The 14,526-nt window shown below is 34.5% G+C and overlaps 1 protein-coding gene and 1 long non-coding RNA gene across 2 annotated transcripts in view; both read right to left on the bottom strand.

The window, feature by feature from the left end:
- The window catches only part of LOC123671993 (pleckstrin homology domain-containing family G member 3), a 135,073-nt gene that overhangs the window by 77,138 nt on the left and 43,409 nt on the right, over positions 1-14,526 (bottom strand). The gene's annotated exons all lie outside the window — the stretch shown is intronic.
- On the bottom strand, positions 1,242-2,290 carry LOC123671994. Its single transcript, XR_006746209.1, has 3 exons — positions 2,068-2,290; positions 1,621-1,741; positions 1,242-1,552 (listed from the first exon to the last, which is right to left on the bottom strand). It is a non-coding gene; the product is annotated as an uncharacterized LOC123671994 (long non-coding RNA).

The following is a 14,526-nucleotide window of genomic DNA, read 5'->3' as shown; positions in this document are numbered from 1 at the left end:
TGATCACTATAATTGATCGAGAACAAATGATTTCAGAATAGAGCCAATACATTCAAAATCTGATAATCTCATCTTTTTTATTCCTGCTGGGAAAAAACATCTGTATTGAAGAAAAACGTTGAAAGTGGATAACATATGCATGCATAATTCTGATAAAAATAATAATCATTGGGAACACCTTCAGTTGTAGAATAAATTTGAGATTTCCATAATGTGCGTTAATTCTTTTGAGCAGTGTATATAGAACATAAGGAAAATTGATGTAAATCAAAGAAGATTTGAAAATTGAGGAATTGATAGTAATTGACCCGAGAGTTTTGAAACAAACTTGTGTGAAAATTTCAGTCAGAAATGACCCCAAATAACGGTTATTCGCCTGCAATAATTTCCTAAAAACCAATATAAAAATGCAATTACTGACTCGAAGTTTGTAGTAAGGTTTTTTTTCAAAATATAGAGCTGGATAGGTTATCGATATCGAATTTTCTAAAGAAGGTATTCTGAAAAATAAATTCCCGGTACTCTCCAGGCTGAACGTACGTCAAAACTCTATTTCTCGTGGTTCAAAAACCTCGTAATTCCAAGACTACTTCTATCGATCTATATCCCAACCAGAAACACTTCAACTTGTGCACGCAAAAAAATCTATTCTCAAATTGAGTGAATAATATTTGGTTGAAGTATATGATAGATTCATATATAAGCAAGACTATAATAAATTTGGGTCAAGTATACTTTATTCTCCAAATTTAAATATACCAAGTATTCCAAATAAGTATATGATATTCTTGAATTTAATAAAGTCGGTATTATTGGTCCAAAGAAAATTCTTATATTTGCTATGAGTAAATGACTATACTTGAAATGAGTGGTTGATAAATTTCGTTTGAATATAAAATATTTTCAAGACAAGATATTGAATTCCTCAATTTCAATCATTTCTTCGTTTGAAGGTAGTGAATCATATACTCGAATGAAAGAATTGATATACTCAAACCAAAATTAAGTTAGTGTTAGAATAAGTATGTAATATGGTAAATTCAAAATTAATTTTATGGTTGTTCCGAAAAAACAGTAAACTTACTTGAAATGAATATTAATTTCAAATCAATTCTTTGAAATTATTCGAAAGAATAAATGAAATTATCTATCCAATCCATTAGATTTCTTAATCTGATTAATAAATAAAATCCAGCATATATAAAAAACGAATTTATTTCTCAAATCACCATAAAATAAATAAAAACCAACAAATAAATCATATCTACATTGGAAAGAAATTGTATTACATTTATACAAATACAGGATAAAACATTGTACTATACAAAGGATTAAAGGAACATAGTTATCTCCTAAAGAATAAATTATTTAGGTGGAGAGAATTCGAGATACATTCTTAAAAGTTCATCTACATCTATACAACAATTTGGAAACTTTTCGGCTATAATAGATTTTCCCCTGATACCAAAAACAAGTTGGGCTTGGCGGTTTGATTCCTCTGTGTTGTTCTATTTTTCTGTTCTTCAATGATTTGTCCAATATCATTTGAGATCTGCAAAGAAAGAAGAAATTTGTGATTAATAAATTTTATCGTGGACTTTTTCGAATGAAAAATACTACCTGGTCCTGAAGAATTATTCCAAAATTGTATCTCACTCATATCGATAGATATCTATTGATTTGCATTTTCATCAGCAAATGATAACGTAACTCCCAATTGTTCATGAACAATTTCCATATTCTGCAAAAGAATCAAATTCAATTAACATTCATCAATTATGAACAGGAAGTATTCAAAAAGTGCAATAATATTTCGAAAATAATTAGAAATCTCTAGAAAATCTTTATAACAGACCCTATTAAATATTAACGCATTTGTTCTGAAAAAGTAAGAATTTTGTTGAAAATATCAATTCAAAAATACCTAGTCCTCAAAGAAATAATACAAAGATATCAAGCTGAATTACAATAGTAAAAAACACCAAGAGCATCATGAAAAGGAAAATGAAATCCGAATTAATGAAAAAAAATTAAATGAGTTGAAATTATTTCTCAATAAAAACTTACCTCGAAATTTTCCACTCAGACACTCCATGTATCCCTAATTCCTAATTAAATTTTGCTTTTTGCAGTATGTATTCAGTATCTAACACTTATAACACAATCAAAACTTCCGTAGACCGATCAGTCCTATCACCTAAATGAGACTGAAGGGGATCGAAAGAGATATTTTCTAATGCAAACTGCACAGAGGGCGCATTTTAGTATATCTTCGAATAATATTCTTGAATCTAGTAGATGAAAGCATTTATATACTTGTATTTCGATAAATACTGCCAACAGGTGGATAGGAACGTTTTCATTGGCGCGGCATATCAAACGAGTCGAATCATGTTGACGAAGATGCAGGGAAAAGAACTCGCGTTTTAGTATATTTCGGTATAATATACTCAGATCTAGTACATGCAAATATAATTCAGATTATGAATGGTTTATTCTGAACTGGATCATTTGAATTTTTCAAAAATCAAAACAAATTTTGTCACTCATCTTATTCAAAACGATATCCGTGATCAAAATATTTCAGTTTTTTTTTTATTTAAATATTTCACTCATCAAGTACTTGGGTCATTAGACACCTCTCAAAGGAATTATATTTTGTAAAATACATTTATATCCATTAAATAATTTTTGGCTTATTCTATATCACACATATAACGTAAACTGTTAACGATTATTCCCATGTTGTGTCGGTCACGAGAACCTTGCTATCTGGGGCAATCCCAGGTGTTTAATTGCTAGTATACCTCATCCATTTTTGAATGTTGAAACAAAAGTTATTTCAAAAGAAAATATGTGTTTTTCTTATCATTTTTTAGGTTCATGATTGCTCACCAAAATCAATTTCACTTATATTTTTATGTATTATTAACACATCTCAAAATATCACATAACTTACTTCAATATGGTACCGCTATGACAATTTTTAGCGTCAGAAACTAGATGTATTGTGAAACGGTATATTAACAAATTATCTAGTATGGCCTTTATTGAGTTGGTTAGCTACAATTAACATAAAAAGAAAAATAAAATTCATATTATCTGCTAATTCAATCACAGGGTGGATTTCAGATGAATTATTCACTCCCCTTCTAACACTCAAACCCTAATATTTAAATATCAAAATGAAATATGTCTCACTATGACGAAATTTTGTCCACAAAATTTCATATTTTCATTTATTATTGATTAGTCTCGAACATGAAAAATGAGCAAATAGGTCTCCAATTCATCTTTGTGACTTGGGTATATTCTAATTACAACTAAAATGTATCACTCGCAATAATTATAATGTGTAAACCAATTCTTCAAAAATATAATTTGGAATGAGTATATTTCAATTTTCATAATGAGTAAATGATATCTTCGAAGTCGCAATATCGTATGTTCAAACAAAATGTAGCAGTATTCTTGAATCAATAAATTTATTCCTTCATTTTGAATACATCATTTACTTTTATGGAGTATTATATATTTCTATGAAGTATATGTATTCGGTATTCTATTTATTCATTCCAAGTATACCAAATTTCTTACTTTACTTTTTCCGATTCAATATATACTTGGATCAAGTTTAATATTTCAAGAATATCCTATTTCTTGATTTGAGAATACATTTTTTTCCGTGTGTGGCCGCAAAATTGAGATTGAGAGGATGCATCCTTCCTGGCCAGTGGGCATATCCATTATAACCTATATCCCAGAGTATGAATTACGAGATAGCTTATCCACTGAAGTGGATTCGTTTGGATTGGCCAATAATCTATATCAGGATGCCTCCAGGATCAATCTGGTCTGGCGCCCGACTCCCTTTGGGTTCAGTTACCCACAGTAATTTATTAATAAAATAGTCAATGGGGTCATTTGCAGGATGGCCAAATAGACCGTGAAGAGTCAGGACTCTGTGTGAAGGGATCAGGTCAGAAGATTGCATTGTTGAATGAATCCCTAAGATTTTTCTTGAATATAAAGGCTGTTTTTTTTAGAGCTATAGAACTTTAAATTGCAATAAAACAAGGATGGATTATTCGATTGAAATGAATTTTATTTATCCGCAAGATAATCTTGTGGCATTACATTTTGAATATGATTTCTGGCATATGACCGCCACGGCTGGTTCGGATGTAGTCCAATCTGGACATCCAATTTTCGATGACTTTTTCCAACATTTGTGGCCGTATATCGGCAATAACACGGCGAATGTTGTCTTCCAAATGGTCAAGGGTTTGTGGCTTATCCGCATAGACCAATGACTTTACATAGCCCCACAGAAAGTAGTCTAGCGGTGTTAAATCACAAGATCTTGGAGGCCAATTCACAGGTCCAAAACGTGAAATTAGGCGGTCATCAAACGTGTCTTTCAATAAATCGATTGTGGCACGAGCTGTGTGACATGTTGCGCCGTCTTTGTGGAACCACAGCTCCTGGACATCATGGTTGTTCAATTCAGGAATGAAAAAGTTAGTAATCATGGCTCTATACCGATCACTATTGACTGTAACGTTCTGACCATCATCGCTTTTGAAGAAGTACGGACCAATGATTCCACCAGCCCATAAAGCGCACCAAACAGTCAGTTTTTCTGGATGTAACGGTGTTTCGACTTACACTTGAGGATTAGCTTCACTCCAAATGCGGCAGTTCTGTTTGTAGCCGTAGCCATTCAACCAGAAGTGCGCTTCATCGCTAAACAAAACAAAATGGACGTAGTGCGTGATACGTATTCCGCACAGAACCATTATTTTCGAAATAAAATTGCACTATTTGCAAGCGTTGTTCAGGCGTGAGTCTATTCATGTTGAATTGCCAAACCAAACTGAGAATAAATCACTTGACAGTTGTTAAATCGGTAGCCATCTTGAACAGTAATGCCAACTTAAAGTTATATACCTCGAAAAAAAAACACCCTTTATTTCTGAAAGAAGTATATTTCGAAGGTGATTAAATAGAAAAGGGGTAATAGGGAAGGAATTTCCAGATGCAGGTTTAAATTTGATAATGACAACAAAAGTATATTTAAAGATAAATCAATGGCTGTTTATTTTATTGTAAAGAGGAAGGTACAACAGCCAAATTACTGCTTTATGGTAGTGAATTTAAAAAAAAAACATTGCTCTGCTGAAGAGTTCATCATTTTCAATAATATCTTAAGCTTCGAAAGTGACAGCTGTCCAGATAGCGGGTTATTCGAAATGCAACCTCCTATAGGAAAACTCTTAAGATTCGGGTGAATAATACAATGATCCTCAGGTAGAAAAATCTCCATTGTGTTATACATTCTATCGATCCTTAGCATCAAGGCTCTATCTCTAATTGATAGGCTAGGAAATGGATCACCTGAAACATTTCGCAACATTCAAATATCATCCTATCGATAAACAATCGAAGATGCAACAATGGTCCAAACCAGGCCGCAGCATCTGAATAGAAAGGACCACACCATCCCTGACATTTGTTATTAATAGCTGTCTTTGAGGCCTTATGACCGAGATAGGTTAACACCTTACGCTTACTTATTTTATAGCCGTCTTTCCAACAATGGGGCAAGCAATTGTTGGAGGAAACTAGATGTATTATTGTCCTAATTGATGCCCCAACAGGCCGAGCCCTCTATATTCAATATTTTGAAACGCTCCTTATTATTTCGTTTTGTATCGATCAGATGAGACCAGATTACTTGGATGATGAAGAATGGAATGGTTCATTTACATTCTAGGTGGTTAAACTGTATCCGTTTGTGGAATGTCTTTGGAAGTCTTCTGGTGTTTAAATTGGAGACTGAAGGTGAGGTCCGATTGGCTAGAAAGCAGTCTGTCAGTGATAATGTGTTCTATACCCTGCTACAGTTTTCAATGAGATCGTTTACCACTACGGTAAACCTGACATCTAAGGAAGTCTTGGACTTCCACTTCACTTTGTTAGGATAAAGAACGAAGAAATTTCTACAGATCTTTCAGTTGGGTTGAATTTCTCCAAAAGGATCTCTTATTTCTGAGCTCCAAATTGCTGCTTCAAAGTGTTCTTTTCTGAGCCCATAGATGGAATCAGGACCTTAAGATTGGATACTGAAGGATCACATCCAGAAACTGTCATGCATAAAAAACAATTTTTATAAGCCATTTTTAGGGTTATTATCCCTTTCGAAAATTTACGTATTGCTCAACATAATGGTTTTTTTTTCGAGGTATATAACTTTAAGTTGGCATTACTGTTCAAGATGACGACCGATTTAACAGCTGTCAAGTGATTTATTCTCAGTTTGGTTTGGCAATTCATCATAAATATACTCACGCCTGAACAAAGCTTGCAAATAGTGCAATTTCATTTCGAAAATAATGGTTCTGTGCGGAATACGTATCGCGCACTACGTCCATTTTAGCGATGAAGCGCACTTCTGGTTGAATGGCTATGTCAACAAACAAACCTGCCGAATTTGGAGTGAAGCTAATCCTCAAGTGTATGTCGAAACACAGTTACATCCAGAAAAACTGACTGTTTGGTGCGCTTTATGGGCTGGTGGAATCATTGGTTTACTTCTTCAAAAACGATGATGGCCAGAACGTTACAGTCAATGGTGATCGGTATAAAATTTCCTGAATTGAACAACCATGATGTCCAGGAGCTGTGGTTCCAACAAGATGGTGTAACATGTCACACAGCTCGTGCCACAATCGATTTATTGAAAGACACGTTTCGTGACCGCCTAATTTCACGTTTTGGACCTGTGCATTGGCCTCAAAGATCTTGTGATTTAACACTGCTAGGCTACTTTCTGTGGGGCTATGTAAAGTCATTGGTCTATGCGGATAAGCCACAAACCCTTGACCATTTGGAAGACAACATTCGCCGTGTTATTGCCGATATACGGCCTCAAATGTTGGAAAAAGTCATCGAAAATTGGACGTCCAGATTGGACAACATCCGAGCCAGCCGTTGCGGTCATATGCCAGAAATTATATTTGAAATGTAAAGCCACAAGATTATCTTGCGGATAAGTAAAATTCATGTCAATCGAATAATCCATCGTTAAAGAAATAGATCTCTCGCTCAACACTTGGTGAAACATCGTTATTAATAAATAAATAAAAACACTTGACTATACGTTCACAAATTTAATAAAATATTATATTACGTTGACATGCATGTTTCGGGTTTTACCCCATTCTCAAAACTAAAACGGAATAATAAACGGTACAAATTATACATCAAACAAAACAGATGTTAACACCGGAGATAAGCGGAACTCCAGCTGATCGTTCACAATTGGCAATTTTTGTTTATGTGCTGAAGATATTTCTAAACATTCTAAAAGATCTAATCGCTTACTTTTCTCTCCTTCATGTAAAATTTTGGTTTTATTGAAATCTATAAAATGGTTACAAGAGATACAATGAGTTGAAAACCCCGTTGTGGATTTATTTTGTAAAATAGATTTTTTATGTTCTTCAACCCTAACTTTGAGAGAACGACCGGTTTGACCAACATAAAAAGCAGGACATTCGTCACAGAACAACTTATATACACCACTTTTTTCTGAATCACTTAACTTATCCCTACCATCAGAAAACATTGATCTCAAATTTTTCTTGTTTGTACACACAATATCAACTCTGTTTTTTCTTAATCTATTACAAACTATGTCGCTAATCTGTGGAATATAATTAATATATACAAATCTCTTCATTTGATCTTTAGGTTGAGGTGGATAGATACAAGTTAAAAGTTTTTCACGTTGTTTTTTCAATATTAATTTATCTATTATGTCAGGAGAGTAGCCGTTGTTCTTTGTTAATAACTTTAACATCTCAACTTCTTTTTTGAAGTTATTCTTCGATAGAGGAGTGGAAATAAGTCTGTGCACAAGGGAATGAAACGCAGACATTTTAATTCTATAAGGGTGTGAACTACTATTATGAATGAGAACATCGGAAAAAGTTGGTTTTCTGTAAATATCAAAATCAAGATGGTCATTTACGATTTTTATCTGAATATCCAGGAAGTTGAGTGATTTATCCACATTTTCCAATTCCAAAGTGAACTGAACACCGTCATAAAATGAGTTAATAAGCTTTAGAAATGATTCGAGTTCTGAATCCGAGCCAGTCCAAATACAAAATACGTCATCAACATATCGCTTCCAGTACAGTACATATACAGTCAGATTATTATTCATTATGGAAAATATTTTCTTTTCCAAATGTGTCATAAAAATTTCACTGAAAAGGGGGGATGAAGGAGAACCCATTGGTAGACCATCTAGTTGTTGATAAAATTTCCCATTGAACTTAAAATAGCTCTGTTCAAGACATATTTGTAGTATTTTCATTGTTTCTTCAATTATTTCCGTACTGAGTGAAATATTGTCATGGAGTTGTTCACTGACTAAATTTTTGATTTCTGCAGTCGGTATGGATGGAAATAAATTCACTACATCGAATGAAATCAACCTGGCATTTGAGGGAATTTTGAGGATCTTTAATTCGTTTGTTAATTGAACTGTATTTTTGATAGAATAAATAGGATTATGTTGTATCATACCTGGTAACATCGAATTCAAGAATTTACAGAGCTTCAAAGATGGTGCATGAGTATATGAAACAATGGGTCTCATCGGACAATTTTCCTTATGTATTTTAGGAAGAGCATATAATAAGGGTATTCTGGGGTTCATTATGGTCAGAGGGAAACTCACTTGAGATAACAAGTTAGGGCAGCTCTTAATTGTCTTCTTCACCGCAGTTTGGAATTTTGATGTAGGGTCAAACTTCAATTCTAAGAAATTATTAGAATTCAATAAACTTTCAGTTTTTATCAAATAATCATTTCTGTTCAAAAATGTGACTGTATTGCCTTTGTCAGCTTTTGTTATGATCAGGTCATTTTCTGAGGCTTTCTTTTTGATTTGTTTTAAAACCAATGACTCATTTTTATTATTTTCCACGGTAGCTTTTGATATTATTCTCGCACATAATGATTTTTCGAGATCTCGATTTTCAGGAGGTTCAATTTTATTTAAAGCCAATTCAACATTTACTGCAAATTGTTTGAGGTCGTTTTTACTGAACACATTCGGACAATGTTTCAAACCTTTTTCCAGCAATTTAATTTCAGTTTCTTCGAAATGTACGTCTGTAAAATTTTTCACTTTTTCGTAAAAGATTTTGTTAGTTTCACTCACGTAATTCAACGAGTTAGGTTCGAATTTGTCCACATTATTCACAAGAGCTTGAATTCGATGTTACCAGGTATGATACAACATAATCCTATTTATTCTATCAAAAATACAGTTCAATTAACAAACGAATTAAAGATCCTCAAAATTCCCTCAAATGCCAGGTTGATTTCATTCGATGTAGTGAATTTATTTCCATCCATACCGACTGCAGAAATCAAAAATTTAGTCAGTGAACAACTCCATGACAATATTTCACTCAGTACGGAAATAATTGAAGAAACAATGAAAATACTACAAATATGTCTTGAACAGAGCTATTTTAAGTTCAATGGGAAATTTTATCAACAACTAGATGGTCTACCAATGGGTTCTCCTTCATCCCCCCTTTTCAGTGAAATTTTTATGACACATTTGGAAAAGAAAATATTTTCCATAATGAATAATAATCTGACTGTATATGTACTGTACTGGAAGCGATATGTTGATGACGTATTTTGTATTTGGACTGGCTCGGATTCAGAACTCGAATCATTTCTAAAGCTTATTAACTCATTTTATGACGGTGTTCAGTTCACTTTGGAATTGGAAAATGTGGATAAATCACTCAACTTCCTGGATATTCAGATAAAAATCGTAAATGACCATCTTGATTTTGATATTTACAGAAAACCAACTTTTTCCGATGTTCTCATTCATAATAGTAGTTCACACCCTTATAGAATTAAAATGTCTGCGTTTCATTCCCTTGTGCACAGACTTATTTCCACTCCTCTATCGAAGAATAACTTCAAAAAAGAAGTTGAGATGTTAAAGTTATTAACAAAGAACAACGGCTACTCTCCTGACATAATAGATAAATTAATATTGAAAAAACAACGTGAAAAACTTTTAACTTGTATCTATCCACCTCAACCTAAAGATCAAATGAAGAGATTTGTATATATTAATTATATTCCACAGATTAGCGACATAGTTTGTAATAGATTAAGAAAAAACAGAGTTGATATTGTGTGTACAAACAAGAAAAATTTGAGATCAATGTTTTCTGATGGTAGGGATAAGTTAAGTGATTCAGAAAAAAGTGGTGTATATAAGTTGTTCTGTGACGAATGTCCTGCTTTTTATGTTGGTCAAACCGGTCGTTCTCTCAAAGTTAGGGTTGAAGAACATAAAAAATCTATTTTACAAAATAAATCCACAACGGGGTTTTCAACTCATTGTATCTCTTGTAACCATTTTATAGATTTCAATAAAACCAAAATTTTACATGAAGGAGAGAAAAGTAAGCGATTAGATCTTTTAGAATGTTTAGAAATATCTTCAGCACATAAACAAAAATTGCCAATTGTGAACGATCAGCTGGAGTTCCGCTTATCTCCGGTGTTAACATCTGTTTTGTTTGATGTATAATTTGTACCGTTTATTATTCCGTTTTAGTTTTGAGAATGGGGTAAAACCCGAAACATGCATGTCAACGTAATATAATATTTTATTAAATTTGTGAACGTATAGTCAAGTGTTTTTATTTATTTATTAATCCATCGTTGTTCTATAGCTCTAAGAAAAACACCCTTTATTTCTGAGGTATATTTCGAGGGTGATTAAATAGAAAAGGGGTAATAAGGGAGGTATTTCCAGATGCAGGTTTCAATTTGATAATGACAAGAGTTTACTCAAAGAGAAATTAATGGATGTTTATTTTATTGTAAAGAGGAAGGTACAACAGCCAAATTTTTGCTTTATGGTAGTGAATTATAAAAATTACATTGCGGTGCTGAAGAGTTCATCATTTTCAATAATATCTTAAGCTTCGAAAGTGACAGCTGTCCAGATAGCGGGTTATTCAAAATGCAACCTCTTATTGGAAAACTCTTAAGATTTGAGTAAATAATACAATGACTCTCAGGTAGAAAAATCTCCATTGTGTTATACATTCTATCGATCCTTAGCATCAAGGCTCGATCTCTAATTGATAGGCTAGGAAATGGATCACCTGAAACATTTCGCAACATTCAAATATCATCCTATCGATAAACAATCGAAGATGCAACAATGGTCCAAACCAGGCCGCAACATCTGAATAGAAAGGACCACACCATCCCTGACATTTGTTATTAATAGCTGTCTTTGAGGCCTTATGACCGAGATAGGTTAACACCTTACGCTTACTTATTTTATAGCCATCTTTCCAACAATGGGGCAAGCAATTGTTGGAGGAAACTAGATGTATTATTGTCCTAATTGATGCCCTAACAGGCCGAGCCCTCTATATTCAATATTTTGAAACGCTCCTCTTTATTTCTTTTTGTATCGATCAGATGAGACCAGATTACTTGGATGATGAAGAATCGAATGGTTCATTTACATTCTAGGTGGTTAAACTGTATCCGTTTGTGGAATGTCTTTGGAAGTCTTCTGGTGTTTAAATTGGAGACTGAAGGTGAGGTTCGATTGGCTAGAAAGCAGTCTGTCAGTTTGATAATGTGTTCTATACCCTGCTACAGTTTCAATGAGATCGTTTAGCACTACGGTAAACCTGACAACATCTGAGGAAGTCTTGGATTTCAATTTGTTAGGATATAAAGGGTGTTTTTTTTCGAGCTATATAATTTTAAGTTGGCATTACTGTTCGAGATGGCGACCGATTTAACAGCTGTCAAATGATTTATTCTCAGTTTGGTTTGGTAATTCATCATGAATAGACTCACGCCTGAACAACGCTTGCAAATAGTGCAATTTTATTTCGAAAATAATGGCTCTGTACTGAATACGTATCGCGCACTAAGTCCATTTTAGCGATGAAGCGCACTTCTGGTTGAATGGCTACGCCAACAAACAAAACTGCCGCATTTCGAGTGAAGCTAATCCTCAAGTGTATGTCGAAACAGCGTTACATCCAGAAAAACTGACTGTTTGGTGCGCTTTATGGGCTGGTGGAATCATTGGTCCGTACTTCTTCAAAAACTATGATGGCCAGAACGTTGCAGTCAATGGTGATCGGTATAGAGCCATGATTACTAACTTTTTCATTCCTGAATTGAACAACCATGATGTCCAGGAGCTGTGGTTCCAACAATACGGTGCAACATGTCACACAGCTCGTGACACAATCGATTTATTGAAAGACACGTTTGGTGACCGCCTAATTTCACGTTTTGGACCTGTGAATTGGCCTCCAAGATCTTGTGATTTAACACTGCTAGACTACTTTCTGTGGGGCTATGTAAAGTCATTGGTCTATGCGGATAAGCCACAAACCCTTGACCATTTGGAAGACAACATTCGCCATGTTATTGCCGATATACGGCCACAAATGTTGGAAAAAGTCAACGAAAATTGGACGTCCAGATTGGACTACATCCGAGCCAGCCGTGGCGGTCATATGCCAGAAATCATATTTAAAACGTAATGGCACAAGATTATCTTGCGGATAAATAAAATTCATGTCAAACGAATAATCCATCGTTGTTTCATTGCAATTTAAAGTTCTATAGCTCTAAAAAAACACCCTTTATAACTTTCAAACGAAAAGAGATGGAAACTTGAAATTTTCAGGGTATTTTGCATGTATAGATATAAAGAATAACCATTTCAAACTTCGTACAAAATTTCTACACAATATCGCAGTATGAACCATAGAAGATGCACGAAGTATATCAATGAAAAAAAAGGAAAGCATAAGGGTGAAGTCGGGACCTTTTGAGCGTTCCTTATTGCGCCCTTGGAGGCCACATAACCTTGTGTGGGTATAGATTTAGTCAGCAACTGGCAGTAACTGGCTCATATATGAATTAGCTCCCAAAAGTTGCCAACTCCACGTCAGTGATTTCCTACGATTCTTCGAATTTACTATCGGAAGTAGTTGAAAGTTATACGGTGCTGTAATATGCGAATCGTCATAACATTGTGTTGTGGAACCGACGGAAGTAGCAAGAAGGTTCATTGACCACGTCTTTATTAAGCTTTTGAAGCCTGCTAATCTAAAATTAGTCTCAAGTTCAGATCATAAGACACGATGTAATATTCTAGATCTGGTTTAGTGAACATTACGATTTCCCCAGTCATTTGGACTACACCGATCCGCTTTTTTAACCAGATTGAAGGCTGGCGAGATAAAAGACGGATGCTAATCATTCACAGCATGTTTTAATTACAGCGGATTAAAACGGTAACAGTGTTATGATGGGAAAAATCAGAGAAGAGCAATCTCTTTATCGAAGGTCGAGGAAGCTTTGTAATCGCTTTTGGAATGAAAAAAAATCACCTTTCTGAACAATTTTGGTTTCATGTCTGTCTGTGAGTACACAAATCAGTGCCACAATCATTTGCTTGGGTTTTCATCATACAGTGTGGCCCACATAAAAGATGCAGCCGAATATTTGCGCAATATGAGCTTTCAGGAAACAAGCAATTTTTATTAGGAGATAGACATCTTATGCACGCAATTTTTTGGATGTACGATAATCTTTTTAAGCGGGATAATAACCCCTTCAGAATATTAAATGGCAATAGAGAATAGGCATAATTTTGTTTCATCAAACAAATTTTGTTTGGTCGTGATTTTGGTGTGAAATTTCTTTAAAAGCGATTGGTAACATAGCCACACAGAAAGTAGTCTAGCGGTGTTAAATCACAAGATCTTGGAGGCCAATTCATAGGTCCAAAACGTGAAATTAGGCGGTCACCAAACGTGTCTTTCAATAAATCGATTGTGGCACGAGCTGTGTGACATGTTGCGCCGTCTTGTTGGAACCACAGCTGCTGGACATCATGGTTGTTCAATTCAGGAATGAAAAAGTTAGTAATCATGGCCCTATACCGATCACCATTGACTGTAACGTTCTAGCCATCATCGTTTTTGAAGAAGTACGGACCAATGATTCCACCAGCCCATAAAGCGCTCCAAATAGTCAGTTTTTCTGGATGTAACGGTGTTTCGACATACACTTGAGGATTAGCTTCACTCCAAATGCGGCAGTTTTGTTTGTTGACGTAGCCATTCAACCAGAAGTGCGCTTCATCGCAAAACAAAATAAAATGGACGTGGGGCGCGATACGTATTTCGCACAGAACCATTATTTTCGAAATAAAATTGCAAGCGTTGTTCAGGCTTGAGTCTATTCATGATGAATTGCCAAACCAAACTGAGAATAAATCACCTGAGAGCTGTTAAATCGGTCGCCATCTTGAACAGTAATGCCAACTTAAAGCTATATACCTCGAAAAAAAACACCCGTTAGTGCAGAGGTACCCTGTTTAATTATCCATAAATGTTGAAATATATAGCAACT

This window comes from Harmonia axyridis, chromosome 2 (genome assembly GCF_914767665.1).
Source record: "Harmonia axyridis chromosome 2, icHarAxyr1.1, whole genome shotgun sequence".
NCBI lineage: Eukaryota > Metazoa > Arthropoda > Insecta > Coleoptera > Coccinellidae > Harmonia > Harmonia axyridis.
This window is presented reverse-complemented; position numbering and strand designations above follow the sequence as displayed.